The following is a 21,747-nucleotide window of genomic DNA, read 5'->3' as shown; positions in this document are numbered from 1 at the left end:
TGAGTTGCTCAGGCCAAAAACCTAGAAACTATCTTGATCCCTCTCTTTCCATTATATCCCACACCGAATTTGTCAAGTCTGTCAACATTACCTCCAAAATATATGCAAACTGCCAACCTGTTTAGGAGGAAAGGGCAACCATGTTTGCAACTTACTTTGAAGTGCACAAATATAATAAGAGGAATTCATATATGGACACAAAAACGGATAATGGTGTGATAATGCAGAGACAGTAAAATATTAATGATAGAATCTAGTGGTGGGTATATGGTTGTTCACTCTCAGTTTTTCAGCTCTTTCACCTTTTTGGTATATTTAAAATTTTCTATATTGAAATGTTGGGAAAAATATGTAAAATGCTGGCCGGGCGTGGTGGCTCAAGCCTGTAATCCCAGCACTTTGGGAGGCCGAGACGGGTGGATCACAAGGTCAGGAGATCGAGACCATCCTGGCTAACACGGTGAAACCCCGTCTCTACTAAAAAAAAAAAAAAAAAAAATACAAAAAACTAGCCGGGCATGGTGACGGATGCCTGTAGTCCCAGCTACTTGGGAGGCTGAGGCAGGAGAATGGCGGGAACCCGGGAGGCAGAGCTTGCAGTGAGCTGAGATCCGGCCACTGCACTCCAGCCTGGGCAACAGAGCGAGACTCTGTCTCAAAATATATATATATATGTGTGTATATATATATATATATATATACACACACACATATATATGTAAAATGCAATAACTTCTCACCACCCCAACTGCCCGCATCATCTCTCACCTGGACTGTGGCAGTCACCTCTAAATGGTCTCCCTGCTTCCACTCTTGCCTCTTGACAGTCAACTTTTTACACAAAAGATAGTTTGATCTTTTAAAAATGTTATTAATATGATTTGTTCCCCTACCAAAACTTTCCAACGGGATTAATCCCACATTAGTCAAAAGAAGATCCAGAGTCCTTACCAATGTTTGAAAAGACCCACAAAATCTGATGCTGGCTACATCTCCAATGTCGTCTTTCTAATTCTCCCACTCACTCTTTGCTCTTCAGTCAAGTTGGTATCTTTGTGGTGCCTTCCAAATAAATGCTAAGCCTGTTTCTTCCTCGGGGCCTTTGTCAGCAGCATTCTACTCCAAGATACATGCAATACACAATTTTGACTAATCTAAGTGTAGCTTCAAATAACACTATATGACTTTATAGTGTGGGTATCTTATAAGAGTTCTTATTTCCAGTTTTTCCTCTTGTCACTTATGATGTTGCTGCCATTCATTTCACTTACATACGTGATATAATCACCCAATACACTGTTACTATTAAAGTGATATTTTAGATCAACTAAAAAGAGAACTACATGTACTTTACCCTCATTTATTCCTTCTATATCCTTCTTTATGCAGATCCAAGTTTCTGCGCCATATAATTTGCTTTCTCCCTGGAACTTCCTTTAACATTTTTTGCAGGACAGGTGTCTGGTGGTCATGAATTTCCTCAGTTTTTGTTTGTCTGAGAAAGTCTTTATTTCTCCTTAGCTTTTTTTGTTTATTTGAGGTACATTTGACCTCAATTTAAAATTGGATATATCTAAGGTATGGAATTTGATGACTTGATGTAATTTTATTGGATATATTTTATTTAAACATCAACAAAATTTCATTTTAAATACTTTATTCCACTCCCATTTTGTTTGGTTTCTAATGAAAAGTCTGCTGTAATTCTTATCCTGTTCCTCTATAGGTAAGGTGTTTTTCCCTCTGGCATCTTTCAAGATTTTCTCTTTCTCTTTGGCTTCTGAGGTTTGAATATGGTATGTCTAGGGGTATGTGTGTGTATGCAGGTTTGTGTGCATATATAAAATCTGGTAGATGAATCCCAGTTAATATAAGGCTCAGACAAAGTCTTTTCCTTTGTAGAGTAGGCCTTTGTCATGCAGAAAACTCTGGGATTATTTCACAATGATTCTCTTCTCCTCCCTCTCCCAGAGACACAAGATGTTCTTTCTTGGATCTTTACTGTGAGAACCTAGTAGGGTTCATAATGGTAAAACTTACGAAAGTGTAGGACTACCCCCACAAGACCGTGACACACAGTTTCTCACTCTCCTGCTAGTCCACACTTAGCCTCCAGTAATTCATCAAAGCTACCAAGTAAATCTTCCCACCAGTCTATGGTTCCAGAAGCTTCTGTGCCAAATAAGCAGAGGTTGGCTATCAGTCTTCTGTTTACCTGTCACTCTAGATTTTGGAGTGGCAGTTTGCCCTGAGGTGTCCAAGAAAAGTTTTGATTTTCATTTTGTTCAGCTTTTCTTTGTTGTGAAGATGAGAAGTCCCACTTTTTCTACAGCTCGGAACAAGTATCAGGGATTCTTAACATGTAGAATAGTAATGGTGGTGAAGTATGAAAAGCCCTGGCCCTGGAATTTAGGTAGGTAGGTCTAGAAGTGGATATAATCCAGACTCATTACATTGTCATTTATTCAGCAATTACTATGGAATTTGATCTTTCATCTTTCTAATAACCCCAGAGATAGATCATATTAGATCAACCTTGCAGAGGGATCTAGCACAATCTTTCTACTCTGTGGATTCTAGTTAGGCATTGTATAAGATGTTAACAGGTGTTACATTTTTTAAGTGCAGTGAACAAATAATTGGAACAAATTTGATTAAACACACATCTCTCTATTAGACAACTCCACGGGGAATTTAATGTACTGTGTATTGTTAATTCAGAGGAGATGTGTAGACATCATTTCCCAAAATAATTTGATTACAGGATCTTTTATTTTTCTCATGGAGCATCTGGTAAAATGTGTGTTTTATGGAATGCTTTGGAACTGTTGGTATGATAGGAAACATGCAAGATTTAGAGCAAGATGGACATGAATTTGAATTGCAAATCCACTACTTATTGTTGAGGCAAATTACTTCATTTAGCAATATATTAGGTAATATTATAGCAACAATAGCATCTACTTCAGGGATTAACATGGGGACTCAATGATATAAAGTATGTACCTATCACATAATAACCACTTAATAATTATTAATATCATTTTTACTATCATCATCATCAGGCCCCAAAACAGTGGCAACTTCTTCCTAATATTAGAACCTGTTTTCCTCTGAATCAATATAAAGACTCAGACAAATGAATATTGTTATCCAGTAATGAGTACATGAATAGCATCTGGCCTGATCTACTGTGTCAGAATGATGTGTGTAGGAGTGTGTCTAAATGTAAGTTTCCACAGCCTATGTCACCATTGAAATGTCATTCCATGATTGGTGAAATTCTGAGAGAACATTGCATAGGCCTTCCAAATATGGCCCAGTAACAAATTCTCTTCTGTGAAAAGTGTAAGGCCGGAACAAGAAACATTTAATCTCTATAAGCAAGCATTTAGAAGTCCCTTATTTCAAATGAATTACTTGCATTAATTGTCTAGTAAGTCATTTTGATTGTACATGGAGTCACAACTAAACCTTATTGGACTGTGATGTGTTTTATGCCCTATAATGTCAACATTTTAGGTGGGTGAGCTGCCATGGAGAATACCAAGAAAGCAATTGTGTTATGATATCTGATTCCTGTGTGGCTGGAGCTGCTCAGTGCTGCATTCCATCCTATAATCTTGAACATGTTGATGTGGAGCAATATGCATGATTAGGTGGTTTAATTGCATGTTATAAAGAAAGCTGTGACATTTCCAGTCCCTTCCTGGATGTGCTATTGGGAGAAGGAGTAGACAAATGTGTGTGGGGAATCTTGCATAATTATTCAAGAATACTCAATACTTTTTAAAACCTTGTGGACAATGCCTCAAGTATTAGTGGTCATCTATTGCTTAAAGAAAATTTTGTATGACTCAAGTTGCCTTGAGCAAGTATCCAATAGTATTACCAAAAGTTTTAAGTATTGAGTGTACAGCATTAACACGTACAATTCTGTAATTTTTAGCCAGTCTGGGAAAGCAATACAACACTAAAAATGAAAGACACAATATTCTTTTCTATCAATTCATTAGCTAAAATATTATAGTTTAACAGTGCCATAACCATTCCATATGGCATCAAAAATTAAGACATTATTGTAAAGCCTATCAATTGCAAAATGTTTTACCGTTTAAAAACTACTTTTGTGTTCATATAAATGTAATCAAATATTATGTTTAATTATAATGAGAGAAAGCAATATGAGACAAGACAAAGCAGGTATCATTTTCCCAAATTTACAGTTGAAACAACAAAGCAGAAGTGTTAAGTGATTTGCAGTAGTAGAGTTAGAACTTAAACCCAAGCCTCTTGGTACCAAGCCCATAGTTTCCTCTCCATCTAGGGCATTATAAAACCTGAGGACGAGACCTAGAGTTTTGAAATACAAATTAATTCTGCCAGAAAGCTGGATTCTTTCGCGACCTGTATACAGCCAAGATTCCTAAGAACAAAATGAAACATCATGACATCTGTTGCTAAAGCTACCTAAGGATTAGGTTGGGTCGGCGTGCACAGGATGTAATGTACTAGAAGGGAAGCAATTACCCGGAGAACCCAGACCTTAATCATTTTCACCTAAAGTATCCTGATAATTGAGGCAAAGGTATGTTTGAAACCTAAGTTGTGGGTATAATTGACTTGATTGCCTCCATGGCTTTACATTTGAATTCAATCACACATAAAACCACTAGGCACTGTTACTCTCTCTCCCAAAGCATAAATTACCTCCAAAACAGCATCCTCTGGGTCGTTGGCTGCTGCTCGGTAAATGACTGTGCCTGGGGCAGTATCTTCCAGGATATAAATCTCAGGAACTGCCAGAAAACGTACAACAGATGTGCTTGAATGAGCATCACCACCATAAGCCCGAAACCCCTCATCCAATCTGAATTTCAGATAAAACTTAAGGCATTGTGCTTGCTTAGCACAGATGTTTTTATAGCGCTATTCCCATTAAAACTATAATGATGATAATAATAATAATATACCATTTGTCAAGTGTCTCTTATGTGTCAGGTATAGAGCAATGAGATTTATACATTTAAACAGGAACAATGTTGAAACTTTTTTGAGTGCTTATTAATTACTAAGCACTTAACATCACTGGTGACTTTATTATCATTTCCATTTTACTAAGGTTTAGAAAGATTGAATAACTGGCTCAAGGTCACATAGCTAATACGTTAATATTGCCTAATTATTAAAGTTTGTCTTGTCCTTAATTTTGCTCTCTTCCCATATGTTTTTAAAACAGTGAGGAATACAAACTTGCAAACTTGCCAGTTTGCAAGTTTTTCCAAGGAACAGAAACCTTGAGGCAGTAAGAGATCCTTGAGTGTGTGAGGGGAAGAACCACCCAGGGGAAACTGCTGCACCATTGTGCCAAGAAGGCAGGATTTGTGGATAGCCAAGGGGTCCATGGGGCTGCTTAGGGGGTAGCCAGGACCTGCTCATCTGATGAGCAAATGCTCGTCAAGTGTCCACAAGCACTCTGGCACCAAGCTCACAGTTTTAGAAGTCAGAAGAGCATAATTTCACCTTGGATCTGCCCAGGAGGAGTTTACCATCTGCCCTGGGGAAGGGAAAGGGAGACACTTGTTGAGCGCCTACTGTGTACCTGGCACTTTAAAACCCTGAGCCTCATCAAGATGGGATTAATATCTCAATTTAATGAATGGGGAAACTGAAGCTTAGATAGGACAAGTAGTTCTCTCTGGTTAGTGGTCACTCCAATGTCTGAGCCTCAAATTTTTCATAATAGAGAACATGTAGGCATTAAATATTTGACTACATAGAAAGAGACAGAGATGAGGAAGAAAGTGAAAGAGATACATACGTGATGAAAAAAATAAAAACAAAAAAACAGAGAGCAAGAAGAAGCAAAAAAGCCATGATCCCTGTCCTTGGTGAAGCTTCTAGCTTACTGATATAAACACATCATTAATTAAATAATCACACAAATAAGAGAATAATTTTAGTACACAATCATCAAACAAATAAATGAATAATTCTCAACACTGAGACAGTTACTTCACCTTTCTAAGTCTGTTGTCTATGTAATAGAACTAAGAGTAGAACTTACCTCTAGTGCTATGAGCATTAAATAAAGTAGTCAAGTTAAAGCTCTTAGGACAGTGCCTGGGACTTCACTAGTGCCCAGTGTCAGCCATTTATCATTTCTATTGTTACTGTCATTCTTATCACTATTATAGCCATGATGTTTTGCGAGTACAAGGGGCACAGGGCACAGCATCTATGTAGACATATCCACTAGGGCCCTCTTTCCCCAAGAGAAGAGCCTCTGTACCATGGTCACCCTGGGCAAGAGATCCAGTGAAGGTGGGCAGTTCATTCACATCTGCAATCTGGATTAAAATGGTCTGTGATGCTGTTGCCCCTTGGTTGTCTTTGGCATAGATTATCAGGGAATAGAGAGTCACTGTCTCCAAGTCCAGCTTGGGTACTCCAGTAGTGAATAACTAGATTTTTTAAAAATGAAGAATAATGGAGTGAATGACTGGCTTCATCAGGATGTAGATGGAATATTTTAGGTCTATAATCTCTATTATCAGTCAGTACTTTTTTAAAGACACAAAACTCTTATACTTAAAAAGTACGGTGATATGACTTTTTAAAAAACTTCCATGAGCCGAGAATTCACTTATATTATATCCAATGGTTTCTCCTTCATTTTTCCATCTTTCCACGATTCTTCCTAATAACAAAGTTAACTATTTATTGAACCCCTTCCTCACTTTGTCAAGGATTATCCTGAGCGTTTTACAAACATTTTATTCCATCCTTGAAATTGCAAGTGGATGCATTTTACAGTTGGAGAAGCTGAGACTTGCAGAGTCTTTGGCCATGATCTTCGATGTCTCTGGATTAGATGTCTTCATCCTTACATGAAAGCCTTGTAAGTTCTGTTGCTAATGTCCTTCCCATGTCTGTCATGATGCAGCTAGGTTAGGGAATGCTTATTTCTAAAGCTTTCTTATTAGTAAAGTAACAGAAAGCAAAGATTTTATTGAATAGCAAAAGCCACTGGAAGGGGTTAAATACTTGTCTTTGGGCATTCTATGTCAAACCACAAACCCTTCCTAAAATGATTATGGGTTTTAAGGCAATACTAATAGCTTATGTGTATTGAGCACTTACTATGTACCAACTCTAAGTGTTTAATATTAATTACATTTTTTAACCCTTAGAAAAACATTGTGATTGATACTTTTATTATGCCCATTTTACAAATGAAGAAACAGAGGCTTAAAGAGATCACCTAACAAGGAACAGAAGGAAGGACAGGAATCCAGACTTTCCACCAAAATCCATGCTCTTAGCCACGCAGTACACTACCAATGTGGCCTCCTTCTCAGTGATAGAATCACCGAATCTCAGAAAAAAGAAGCATAATGTCACCCCACCAACATCATATTAACAAAAGCTAACATTTGTTGAGCACTTTCTTTGCACTAGGCATTGCTCTCAGCCCTTTAACTCATTTAATCACGAAAACAAACCTGTGAGAAAGGTAGTCTTAATACCATCTGCATTTCATAGATGAAGAAATTGAAGCTTAGATTATAAAATATATCCTAAAAAGTCATGCTGCAGGAAGAAGCAGAACCTGGACCTGACCCAGGTCAATCTGCCCCCAGAACCCTTGCACTTATCAGCATCAGCTGACCGCCACACCTGCTTGTTTTTCACACAATTACATGAAAAGTCAGTAATACATGGATATTTTATAGCTATACTCTGCTGAGCACTTACGGTAGACTGGACATTTTATCTCTTCAGTTCTCATAATCATCCCATAGAAATGAATGCTATTACAATCCCAATGCTACTGATGAGGAAATTGAGGCTCAGAAGTTAAATACTTTGCTCAAGGTAACACAGCTATTGAGTGACAGAGCTGAGATTTAAAGTTAAGTCTTTCTGACTCTAAATTTTTTTCTTTTCATCATACCCCGGTGCTTCCTGATAAGTTAATTTAATACCACAGCCTGGTGTTAAAATATACAAGGTTTTCCAGCTTTGCTTAAGCACAACCTTATCTTCAAGGAGCTCCCTTAACCAAGAAGTACAACCCTGGGCTCAAGCTGGCCCTTCAGGTGTGTTTCCCTCTGTCCTGGGAGCCCCAAGGGACAGCAAGTGTATCCATTTTGCTCCCTAGCATCTTTGCTCCCTAGTATCAGGCTTCCCATTCGTTTTCAACAAATATTTCTTGAATTGATGCAAATGCCTATTCTTTACACTGGAATAAAACAGGAAGATGGTTTAAGTCTCCATCTGGCAGATTACTCCCACCCAGGGAACAGGCAGGGTGCACACAGAAAGGGTAACTTGGGTTCATTTTTCCAACCTGCCTATGCAACCCCACTTACGTTGCTCAATGACAGGTAGCAATTTGAAGATTACATAACTGGAGTGTACCTTGTCTCATTTCCATTGATTTATCTATATAATCAGTTCACTTCAAGCTTTGCTATCATTTCTGCAGAGACTAGGCCGGTGTTCATTTGGTGGTTGTTGGTTTTTGTTTGACTGCCTGACCAATCGCCCTTCCTAAGCTCAATCAGTCTTTTGCAAAACAAACAAGCATATATGCTGCAAGGAAAGAAGTTCAACAAAGGATAATGATATGCTGGGATATGCTAAACCCCAAATAGAACAGTATTTCCGTCCTTGAACTGCAATGTTGTAGAAACAGTTATTAACTCATTTCGTTTAGCCTTTATCTGCAGATGTATTTGCATGTTATGAAACTGCTGCATAATTGAACTACTTCTAAAGCTTGTCTTTAATACAGTTATGATTATGTGGCCACATCTTTCTTAGTTTTTTATTACCTGTAATCTGGCTATAATAATGCTAAATATTGAAATATATTTATTACAGTAACAGCTACTGTGTATTGACTGCTTGCTATGGACAAAGCAGTAAGACAATACTTTCCATACATTATCTTTCAGAATCTTCTTGCTAATCCCTGAGTGAGGTGGTATTATTATTGTTAATCTCATTATATAGAAAAAATAATAAAGCACAGAAAGTCAAGTATATTACCCAAGGTCATGTTTCTACTGACTGAAGGAGCTGTGGTTGAAAACTAGTTTATCAGATCCCCAAATCAGTGCGTAGAGCAGCTATGCTCACTACCTTCACACACAGAAACACACACACACACACACACACACACACACAAAGCAAAACTACTGAACACTCTTTGCCATCATTCCACTGCTATTTAGACTTATAACAAAAATCTAATTAAGAACAAGCAGGAGAAAACATTTTACACCAAACTGAAGCTGGAAGCACATTTAAGTCTGACAATACCAAGGTTTGGCAAGGATATTCAAGAGCTCATAACAGACCTCTCCTGACCCTTTTAATTCTGTTCTCTTTACAATAGCAATTTAAGCTGTAAGCAAATCATGTCTCTTTCCTGCAAAACTCCTCAGTGGTTTCTTAGGTGTGGGAGGTGGATTTAATATCCCCAATTCTTTAATCTTTTCTATATTCATGTTTTTGCCATGTGCCTTTGCAATTCCTCCTAATAAAAACAGGGTATATTTCTTCAGCCCATGGCTTGGATATGTGACACTTGTTTTAGCCAATGATATGAGCAGATGTGGGTCTTGAAATGTACATGTGGGGTTGAGCATATCCTCTTGCTCTCCTCCTTTTGCCCAGAGAAGAATGTCCCTCTGCTAGCCAGTGTCCCAAGGAGAATGGGAAGGACAAGAGACAGACCTGAACTCAACCTGCAGACTGGAGCCAAACCAGGCGAGATCAGCTAAACAACATGTTGCTCTCAAAGACTTTATTACTCCAGCACAGCAAGCAGCATAAGCTTCATGTTCACATTGGTTTCCTTGCTCTCACGTGCCATGGGGACCATGTAGAGGAGCCCAGCTGAATGCTGTGCACGCAGTGGGTTTGTATCAAGGTTTGAGAAACTCCGACCTTAGGGAATCTGGAGCTCTTATAACAGCAGACCCCAACCTTTTTGGCACCAGGGACTGGTTTCGTGGAAGACAATTTCCACAGAGCAGGGTTGGGTGGGAATGGTTTCGGGATAATTCAGATCATTACATTTACTGTGCACTTTATTTCTATTATTATTACCTTATAATATATAATAAAATTATTATACAACTCACCATAATGTAGAATCAGTGGGAGTCCTAAACTTGTTTTCCTGCAACTAGATGGTCCCATCTGGCCGCGATGAGAGACAATGACAGATCATCAGGCATTAGGTTCTCATAAGGAGCACACAACCTAGATCCCTCGAACGAGCAGTTCACAATAGGGTTCACACTCCTATGAGAACCTAATGCCGCCTCTGATCTGGCAGGAGGTGGAGCTCAGGAGGTAATGAGACTGATGGGGAACAGCTGTAAATACAGACGAAGCTTCACTTGCTTGCCTGCCACCCACCTTCTGTTGTGTGGCCCAGTTCCTAACAAGCCATGGACTGGTACGAGTTTGTGGCCTGGGGGTTGGGGACGCCTTTCTTATAATGAACAATCAGCCTGCCTAAACTTTGATCCAGAGGGAAAAATTAGCTATATTATATCTAGCTGGGTATGATATAGCCATCTAGGTAAACAAAACTTCCTAACATGACTCACAGACACTGCAGGCTCTGCCTTCCCCATCTCCTTTGCAGTATAATCTCCCACCATGCTTTCCCTTTGGCTCCTGTCACATTGATCCTTCAGTCCTGTCTTTCTACTATGCTCCTTCTTGCTACAGGGACTTCGCACATGCTACTCTCTCTGCCTGGAATGTTCTTCTCTTCTTCTTTATCTATTCAATTCCTATGCATTCTGCAGATTGCTTTTCATGTAGCTCTTCCTCAGGGAAGCCTGACTAGTTAAAATGTCCCCTTTAGGGGCTCCCACAGACCTGTGAGTCTGCCTTTTTTGGCTGTTATTGCATTTACAATTTTATGTTAGGTTGGTGCAAATGTAATTGCCATTGAAAGTAATGGCAAAAACCGCAATTACGTTTGCACTAACCTAATACTTTTGGGTACGTTCACTTGATTAGTATGTCTCCCTATGAACAAGTCAATTCCATGAGGGCAAGGAATTTCCTGTGTCTCAGTAGATTCTTAATAATTACTTGTGAAATAAATGGATCTTGATGTCCCCAAGGAGTTTTAGAGTGTCTGACATATAACAGGGTTCCAAAGAGTGGTCACTAAATTAATAACATACAGTAGAAGGTAACAAAAGAAAAGAATGATATTTCATCTTAAAGCCCTTGTGGTATCAAGTGATAATAGTGTTTGCCAACATACTTACTTCCCAAAGATGTGTGGATCTACGAGACAGCACAAATGGATGGACTGCAGGATTTGCATTAATAATAACAGGATCTCCAACCAGAGAAGCATTAGGTGAGACAGACACAGTGATTTTGGCAACCTGTGTATGTTCAGAGGCATTTTCCAAAAGAGGGCTGGCATTCTCAATGACAAAATTTGGAAAAGCTAGAACATCTTAGAGGAAACACAAAAGTTGGCTTTTTAATGAGGATTTCTACATGGCTTCCTAACCTGTTTTGTGTTTTAAAACCACAAAGGAAAAATGCAATAAATACTTCCCTTTTTTCTTTTTTTTATTAAATGCTTTTTTATTAAATTAGAAGTTACTTTTTAAATTAAATGTCTCAAAAATCAGTTGAGTTGGCTTGGTAGGGTCATCGAGAGCTGAGAAAGGTTTCAGAACTTACCCTACAAGTTACCATACTGCAATTTCACAGAGGCTGGCAGAAGACACAAGACTTCTGGGTCAGAGACAAAGGATTTTATTATTCATAGCTCAGCAACCAGCATAAGCTTCATGTTCACATCCTTTCTCTATGTTCCTCAGGCCCCATGAGGGCAAAAACAAATGGCCTAACTAGATGCTACACATGCTTTGGGTCTGCATTTGTATTACAGTTGAGAAATCCTTAACTTACAAACCCACATGTTATAAAATGAGCAGTAAGCCTGCCTGACTTTGACCTGGAGGGAGAAAATACCTTTATTATACCGGATGCCAAACAAACCATCCTCTGCTTCAGAGGAAAATAGTATCTCTATCACTACTTAAACACGTTTGAAACAAATTGTCCAGAACAAAGGCAGCCAGTGCCTCTGCTCACAAGATGTACAGAAGTGCAAGAGACGCACGGAGAACTGTCTCCCAGCAAGGGCTGGTCTTTTTTCTTTTGTTTTGTTTTGTTTTTGTTTTTTTTATACTTTAAAAAATATGTGTAGCAGCTGCTCAGTGCCCCACCCCCATTTCCTCCATACTCACCTCTACAAGTGGAATGCTACTTCTACAACTGCCTGGAGAGCAGCTTCTCCTGCACAAAGGATAAGCCAGAGTGCCAGAGAGTGAAGGCCCCTGGAAGCTGTCCTCACGCAATGGCCAAGAGGGATATGGTGAATGGTGATCAAATACCTCAGCTTCCTCACCCTTCAGCGTGGATAAGTAACACTGAGGTATGCGTGTGCTTCCACACTGGATTCCTGAGTGCCCCAATGAAATCGAGCTCTGGTTGCCCCTGGCGCTAACATGCTTGTTAACACACTCTTTATCCATTGCCTACCATTCATTGTCTGGCTTCCTTACCCCACTCCGGGTGTTTCCTGGGATCAGCTACCAAGTTAATTGCAGTACTTGCACTGGAACCCTTCCCTTAGTGTTGGCTTTCAAGAGAATCTGAACTAAGGCAATGTGATATAATAATGTTTTGCAATGTACAACAAAACATAAAGAATATGGCACTGGCCACTCCAGTAAGAGAAGAGTATCAGGGAAATCGGATATCATCAGTTAATTCAGATAAATACTGAAGTTTAGAAAGGTCTTCTGTCCTGCCATATCTGATCCTTGCTCATGTCTCTGGCCTCATCTCTCCATATGTCCATTTTCATATGCTCTGTTTCAATTATCCCGAACTTCTTTCCACTTCTCTAGTCCACCTCTAAACAATTATATATATTTTTTCTACAGCATTTTAAACTTACTAACATTTTACCCATTCTTCAGTTGGCCCGTAGACATCACTTTCTTCAGAAAGCCTTTCCTGGCCTGCCTGACTCTGCTTCAACATTCCTTCTCAGTGTCTGTGTGTCACCCCATCATAACATTTGACACATTATGTTTTAATTGCCTTTAGTTTGGGTGACTCCTCAGGGAACCATTACTCTAACTGCAAAAAATGTGTTTATTTTGATAACTGAATAAGAATACCTCATACTTTTTTTTTTTTTTTTTTTGAGATGGAGTCTCGCTCTGTGGTTCAGGCTGGAGTGCAGTGGCGCGATCTTGGCTCACTGCAAGCTCCGCCTCCCAGGTTCACGCCATTCTCCTGCCTCAGCCTCCCCAGTAGCTGGGACTATAGGAGCCTGCCACCACGCCCAGCTAATTTTTTATATTTTTAGTAGAGACGGGGTTTCACCATATTAACCAGGATGATCTTGATCTCCTGACCTCATGATCCACCTGCCTTGGCCTCCCAAAGTGCTGGGATTATAGGCGTGAGCCACCGCACCCGGCCCCTCATACATATTTTTTGAATGAATAATAAATAATATTAATGATCATTTGTAGGACATTCTTTCACACATATTTTTTTCATTTAATCCTCACAACAACCCTGGGGTGAGGGTACTATTATTCTTGCTTACATTTTCCACATGAGAATGCTGAGACACAGAAACACCAAGTGGTCTTATGTTATACAGCTAATCGATGGCAGAGTTGGGATTTGAACCCAAAACTTGACTTGCTGGAGCCAAATCTCATGTTCTCAAATGACTGAGATGTCTTCATGATTCAGGATGAACTTCTCTTAGGTAAAAATTAGAAAAAGCAAAAGTTGGCTGGGCAAGTGACTCATACCCGTAATCCCAGCACTTTGGGAGGCCGAGACCAGTGAATCACCTCAGGTCTGGGAGTTTGAGAACAGCCTGGTCAACATGGTAAAACCCTGTCTCTATTAAAACACAAAAATTAGGCGTGGTGGTGGGTGCCTGTAATCCCAGCTACTCAAGAGGCTGAGACAGGAGAATCACTTGAACCTGGGAGGCAGAGGTTGCAGTGAGCCCAGATTGCCCCATTGCACTCCAGCCTGGGCAACAAGAGTGAAACTTCATCTCAAAAGAAAAAGAAAGAAGAAAGAGAAAGAAAGAAAGAAAGAGAGAGAGAGAGAAAGGAAGGAAGGAAGGAAGGAAGGAAGGAAGGAAGGAAGGAAGGAAGGAAGGAAGGAAGGAAGAAAGAAAAGAAAGAAAGAAAGAAAGAAAGAAAGAAAGAAAGAAAGAAAGAAAGAAAGAAAGAAAGAAAGAAAGAAAGAAAGAGTGAAAGAGTGAAAGAAAGAGGAAAGTTTTCAGAATCAAAATTTGAGAAGGTTCTCATGCAACTGAACGATAGCTTGGGGGAAGAAGGAGGAGAACGACACAATGAATGAACTTTCTGATCAAGCAGATTTCAGCTCAGATCCTAATTCTGAGTCTCACTGGACACATGACCACTTGGACAAGCCACTCATCTTCTCTGAGGCTAGAAGACAACTGCCACTCATTAAGAAGCTTCTGGCTGGACCAGTTAGGAAGCTGCTCATTGTTATTTAAAAGATAAGTGATACAGATTATTGGCCACTATGATTTGTCATTCATTCTCATAGAAAATGTAGTTTCTTTTTACATAAATTCATTATGTTTTATTAGATGGGATGTATGAACTGGGGGTTAAAATAGATCCCTAAATGATGTTATTCCATACAACTTCTGTCTAACCCTGTGGTGTCATGAAATTACTCAATGCTTGAAGTCACAATGCATTTGGAAACAAAAAGTCATTATATGTCCTACTGTGCTGGCTTACTTTGTATTTTTCTCTCTTTTCTTCTTTCTCTCTCCTTTATTTGTTCTCTGCTCCCCTTAATTTCAGCTGAGCTTTTTCTTTACAGTGAAGCTTTTAGCAAAGGTAACTAAGGCTCGACTCTCAGAACATCTTTGGAAAAAGCAAATAATTTTTTTAAGGTGCCCTGAATTCAGGTCCTATTGCTTCTTCATTCCCAAATTAAAACTTCTCTTCCAATTTAGTTGGTCAAGCTTTTATTGAATGGTAAGTTTGGTCCCTAGGCATTAGGTATAACTTAAAAAATTCACAAGGATGAATAGGGCCTCCTACCTGCCTCTTCACTCCCTGCCCAGGTACACTCAGCCCAGGAGGAAATGTGATGTATCCAGGAAAGAGCAGTGAGGCAGACACTCTCAGTGCCCCACCCACCCACATCCCTTTTACTCTTACCCTTTCAGTGCACACTGGCCCAATTCCATCTGTCGTTACCTGTGGTGTCCTCTGGCACTGAAGTGCTGGAGAATTAATGTGCTTTTTTTTTTTTTTGGTCTCCATCAAAGGAGTCTTTCCTGTCCAAAACCTCATGAATCTATTTCATGAAGGTGACTGCAAGCCTCTCAATGAAGGTGGCTGCAAGCCTCTCTCCAGTCATGTATATTTTCACCATCCTCTTTCCTGAATCAAAAAATTATCTTCTACTTCCAAAGGTGTGCTTTGGGATACATACAACCTTTCTGTTTAAACAATGGTCTGGAAATTTCTGAACTATAAGATTTGATAACTAGATATTTTCTGTTTTTGCTCATTGACTTCCCTCTGGGTAACACATTGCAAAACCTTATTCAGAACGTTTACTCCATGGCCGAAATTTACATTCTATTAGGGGTATATGACTATGTTGGAGGTGGGGGACTATGGATATTTAGCAAAGTAATGATGCTTGGGGGGTGTGATAGAATAATCCTCCCCTTACCACTCTCTATGTCAAGATATGTACTTCCTAATCCCCAGAACCTGGGAACGTGTGAATTTTATTTATTTATTTATTTATTTATTTATTTATTTATTTACTTATTTTTTAATTTGATGGAGTCTTGCTCTGTCACCCAGGCTGGAGTACAGTGGCGCGATCTCGGCTCACTGTAACTTCCACCTCCCAGATTCAAATGATTCTCCTGTCAGCCTCTCAAGTAGCTGGGATTACAGGTGCCCACCACCACGTATGGCTAATTTTTGTGTTTTTAGTAGAGGTGTTGCCCAGGCTGGTCTCAAACTCCTGACCTTAGGTAATCCACTCACCTTGGCCTCCCAAAGTGCGGGGATTACAGGTGTGAGCCACTGTGCCCAGCCAGAATGTGCTAATTTACATCACAAAGGGAACACAAGTGTGAATAAATTAGGAGTCTTGAGATGGGGAACTACGCTGGGTGATCTGGATTGACCCAGGGTGATCACAAGGGTCCTTAAAAGTAAGAAGAGAGTCAGAAGGAGAAGTGAAGCATGGTCAGAAAGATGCAACATTGCTGGCTTTTAGGATAGACAAAGTGGGTTGGGTTATGAGCCAAGGAATGCAAGCAGCCTAAAGAAGCTGAAACAGGCAAGGAAACAGATTCAGCCCTCCAGCCTCCAGAAGGAAGCACAGCCTTGCCAACACTTTGAGTTCTGCCCCATAAGACCCATGTCAGAACTTTTAACTACAGAACTGTAAGACAAATTTACGCTGTTTTAAAGGCATCATCAAGTTTGGGATAATCTGTTGCAGCGTGAAAAGAAAATTAATACAGGGGTTATTTTGATTATGTGAGAAAATATCAATAAGCACATCTTACATGATTGAGCTGCCCACAGTGAATGTGCCAGTGTACTAAACCTGAAATCAGTTAGTATCACTCCTTTTCTCAAAATCCTCTAAGAGCTTCTCATCTCACACAGAGCAAAAGGCTAAACTCCTACAATGGCCTCCAGATCCCACATGCTAGGCCCTTTGTTATCTGTCTGGCCTCATATTCTACCACTCTTGTCCTCCCTCCTTCTGTTCTAGCCACACAGGCCTTTCTGTTCCTTGCACATATCAAGCAGTCTGTGCCACAGAGACTTTGCTCTGACCATTCTCCTCATCCAAGGTGCATGTTCCCTGGATCTCTCTATGATTCATTTACTCATTTCCTGTAGGTCTCTGCTATTAGATTGGCATAAACATAAACATAATTGCTGTTTTTGCCAATTAAAAGTAATGGCAGGCCAGGCGCAGTGGCTCCTGCCTGTAATCCCAGCACTTTGGGAGGCCGAGGCAGGTGGATCACTTGAGGTCAGTAGTTCAAGACCAGCCTGGCCAACATGGTGAAATCACGTCTCTACTAAAAATACAAAAAATTAGCCGGGCATGGTGTCGGGTTCCCACTTACTTGGAAGGCTGAGACAGGAGAATCATTTGAACCCAGGATGTGGAGTTTGCAGTGAGCCGAGATCACACCACTGCGCTCCAACCTGGGCGACAGAGCAAGACTCCATCTAAAAAAAAAAAAAAAGTAATGGTAAAAACCTCAATTACATTTGTGCCAACCTAATATAATGTCACTATAGCAGAGAAGTCTTCTCATGCCAAATAAAAACATTTCCCACCCCTGCAGACACTTCCTATCTCTTCAAATTTCATGTTATTTGTTAATTTGTTTTGCCTCCTCCCTATCCCCCTCCCACTTAAAATACAAGTGTCATGAAATTGGGAACTTTCATCTGTTCCTCGCTGTATGCTCAGTACCAAAAACAGTGTCTGTCCATAGTAGGCATTTAATAGGTATTTGTTGAATGATTAGGTGAATAAATGAATAGGAAAAATTATCCTTTTTTGCTAACTGAAGAAGATCAATCCTATTGACCTATGGGTCAAGACCTTATTATTTTGTCACAAGGAATGCACTTGAAAACTTGCTACTACATGTCATTTTGTTGGTTTGGATTCTCTATTCAATTCCACAGGTTGGGCCATGTCAATGATGGCTTATATCGGTATTTGATGGCGTCTTCTTGCCATTGCATTAAAGAGCGAATTGATTTTAGGTTTTTCTTCAATATATTTGCATGTGCTGAGAAACTTGGGAATAATTTGGTTTTCCACTAAAGGTATATTCTGAAAAACAATCTCAATTCCTTAACATACGATAATCTCTAGAAAAGGGGATCATAATTTTCCGAGAATATCAACCCATCCACCAAACTGGTTTTGTTTTGTTTGAGACAGGGTCTCAATCTCTCACCCAGGCTGGAGTGCAGTGATGTGATCTCGGGTCACTGCAACCTCCACCTACCAAGTTCAAGATATTCTTGTGCCTCAGCCTCCCGAGTAACTGGAATTACAGACGTGCGCACCACACCTAGCTAATTTTTGTATTTTCAGTAGAGATGAGATTTTGCCATGTTTCCCAGGTTGGTCTCAAACTTCTAACCTCAAGTAATCCGCCTGCCTTGGCCTCCCAAAGTGCTGAGATTGCAGGTGTGAGCCACCACACTCAGCCCAAACTGTTAAGTAAGTATAGCTGGCATTTTATTATGCATTTCCTGTCAAAATAGTTACTTAAAAAAAAAAACTATTCACTTTCTGATATTAAGTCAATAAGTAAAAATAATAATAATAGAGCCAGTCATGGCCAGGTGTGGTGGCTCACACCTGTAATCCCAGCACTTTGGGAGGCTGAGGCGGGCAGATCACAAGGTCAGCAGATCGAGACCATCCTGGCTAACATGGTGAAACCCCGTCTCTACTAAAAATACAAAACAATTAGCCGGGCGTGATGGCGGGCGCCTGTAATCCCAGCTACCCGGGAGGTTGACGCAGGAGAATGGCGTGACCCCTGGAGGCGGAGCTTGCAGTGAGCCGAGATGGCGCCCCTGCACTCCAGCCTGGGCGAGAAAAAAAAAAGAATAGAGCCAGGCACACTGGCCCACACCTGTAGTCCCAACTACTTGGGAGTCTGAGATGGGAAGATCATTTGAGCCTCAGTTCAACTTGGCAGGTATATAGCAAGTCCCCTTCTCTAGAATAAAATAAAAAGAATAAAAATGATCATAGGCTCGTAGCTGTATCACAGAGACAAATTGTGAAAAAATATGGAATGCTATGTGAAAATGCTGGCATAGAAATGATGGAAACTGAGAGGCTGCCTCTTCATACTCAAGGACAAGAGGAGATTTAAAAAAAAAATTCATCTCCAGAAAGACAGAGCCAATAGAAAAAATATATAAAATAAAATTAATTTAAAATTAAAAAGAAAAAACTAGTTGAACTCTGTTCATGGAGATTGTAAAATAATGCCTGACAGCTGATGTAGAGCACTGGGAGCAGTAGGGACTGTGGTAAACTGAGAGCTTGTTCCCACCCAACTGGGCTGCCACTCCTCTGCCTATATGGGAATGTGGGCCGAGTTGCCAGTGACTCTTAATTTTTGATGAGGATCCTGAAATGGAGATTTTTATGTGAAATCTTCTGATATTCAAAACATCCTATAGGCCAGGGGTGTCCAATCTTTTGGCTTCCCTAAGCCACAATGGAAGAAGAATTGTCTTGTGCCATGCATAAAATGCACTAACACAAATGATGGCTGATGAGCTAAAAAATTTTTTTGATCACAAAAAAAATCTCATAATGTTTTAAGAAAGTTTATGAATTTGCGTTGGGCCACAAGCAAAGCCGTCCTGGGTTGCATGTGGTCCACATGCCACACGCTGGACAAACTTGCTAGAGGCCAAACATGTCTGCGCATTTCCGGTGTGTGACTCCAGATTCAAGATAACAATCTTTATCCAAACACACAAAAAAGTCAAAATATAACAAATTAAGTTGAAGTAAAATATTTCTTACATTTCATTAGATCTTTCAGTCTTTAAGATACCCATCATTTATTCTTATAAGAGTGAACATATTTTACTTGATTTTTTTGTTGTGAATAATACAGTTTGGCTCTTTTCCAATTCTAGAAGTGGTTGATTCTAAAGCAAATGGTTGAATTCATCAGTTGAGTTATTTTATGAATCAATTCATCCCATAATGAGAGAAAAAAATATTTAAATCATTGTCTTGTTATGCATTCAAAATTTTTGTGATTCATTTCTAAACTTTTGGGTTCAATTTTTTAGTATAAATGTAATTTATATTCTTTTCCTAAGTCAAACAGTAAAGTCTATAAAGTAAAAAATTTTAAATCTCCTACATATTTCTCCCCACCTCTGCTGCTCTACCACTTTCACTCGTAATCTCCAGGAATAATCGGTTAAATCTTTGTTATACATTATTTCAGAATTTTCTATGCCTGTTGGCATGTGAATATAGATAGGTGTTTTTTAAAAGATCTTCTTGTGTTTATAGTTTTAGCACATCCTGCCTCCACAGTACACCACAGATTACCTCCTTACCTGCGCGTCAGAACACCCACACCAACCTTCTTCTTTTAATGGCTCCAATATCCATAGTATGCATGAAGCACCATTTATTTAATCCTCCATGGGTAGACATATGGGTTGCCTCTAGCTTTTGTTATTACAAATACGTATACCTACATATATCCTTATATTATTGTGTTCTTGTGTAGGATACCTTTCCAGAGGTGGAATGCTGGCTCTGAGGCTTGAGATTTCAGATGTTGGCGGGTATTTCCAAATTGCTCTCCAAAGAGCTTACTCCTATTGATACCAACAGCATCTGAGAGGACATTTTGATTCACATGTTGACTTTCCAGTGTGGTACAACCCAGAGCACTGGACAATTTTAAAGACCAACACTGAGAAGTTAGAGAGTAAATGCCAACCGATAGACTACCAAATAATTATTTCAAAGCTATTCATGAGTCATAAGTTAGAAATACTAACCTGGGGCAGCAACCAACACAAAAAACAAATGAAAAAAAGGCATGATTTAACTTGAAAGCCTGTTGGCTCTTCGAAGGCACTTTACTCCAGCTGCACCTTTGCTGACTTCTGGGGAGTTCACCCCTTGGTAAAGAGTCTTCCCAGGAAAAACACTGTATCGCCAGGCACCCTGTATGTACTTCCTGTGACACAGTTCTTGCTGAGTGATCTGTAACATGATACCTCCTTCTCTCAAAAGGGCAAAAGCTTCAGCAAGAGGATTTGCTTGAGCCAGGTGGAAAAGCCCCCAGTTGCTATTTCCCCACATGCAAAGGTCTCCCAAATCTCAGTAAAGCTGGGGCAGCCAGAATTAGTGAGGACTTTTTAGGAAACTCATGTATTTTCCGAAGGATTATGCTTAATAATGACTCCAGGTCACTAAAGTGACATTGTCTTGCTCTAGTCTATGCATTTACTTCACCCAGACTCGGAATAGAAACCCAGAATCTCAGCTTACCAAGTTTGCAGAGGGCTTACAAGTTGCTAGGCAAGGTTAGCATGCAACCAGATAGCGAGAAGATGCAAAAACAGTCTAATAATGGGCCAATAGCCAACTGAATGCTTGTGAATATGTTCAAGTTAAAGCTTAGGGGAAAATCAGCTTTAGGAGCACTGACGGGAGAGACCTGGCTCAACAGAGAGTTAACATGAAAGCATCTCTGGAGGCAGCAAATTGGTGACCCGCAGGTTAAATATGGCCTGCAGATCACATTTTTAAATGTGTGAGGCTTCTTAAAGATTTGAAGTTCAATAGAATTGGATTGGTCCAGTACTCTACAGTTTACCACAATTCCAACCCCTCCCTTTTACACCCCACCCACTGCTTCTCACATTTCCCTGCTTGGCTCCTGCGGGTATTCATGTTTGCAATCTCTGACTTAGAGGTTTCAATCAATTGCTATCTCAATAGGAGTCAACTGTTGTCATGGTTACCTGAATAGGATTATGCAATCTCAGACATGTTCAATGGAAGAATAATGTT

Source organism: Piliocolobus tephrosceles, chromosome 2 (genome assembly GCF_002776525.5).
Source record: "Piliocolobus tephrosceles isolate RC106 chromosome 2, ASM277652v3, whole genome shotgun sequence".
NCBI classification, from domain to species: domain Eukaryota; kingdom Metazoa; phylum Chordata; class Mammalia; order Primates; family Cercopithecidae; genus Piliocolobus; species Piliocolobus tephrosceles.
This window is presented reverse-complemented; position numbering follows the sequence as displayed.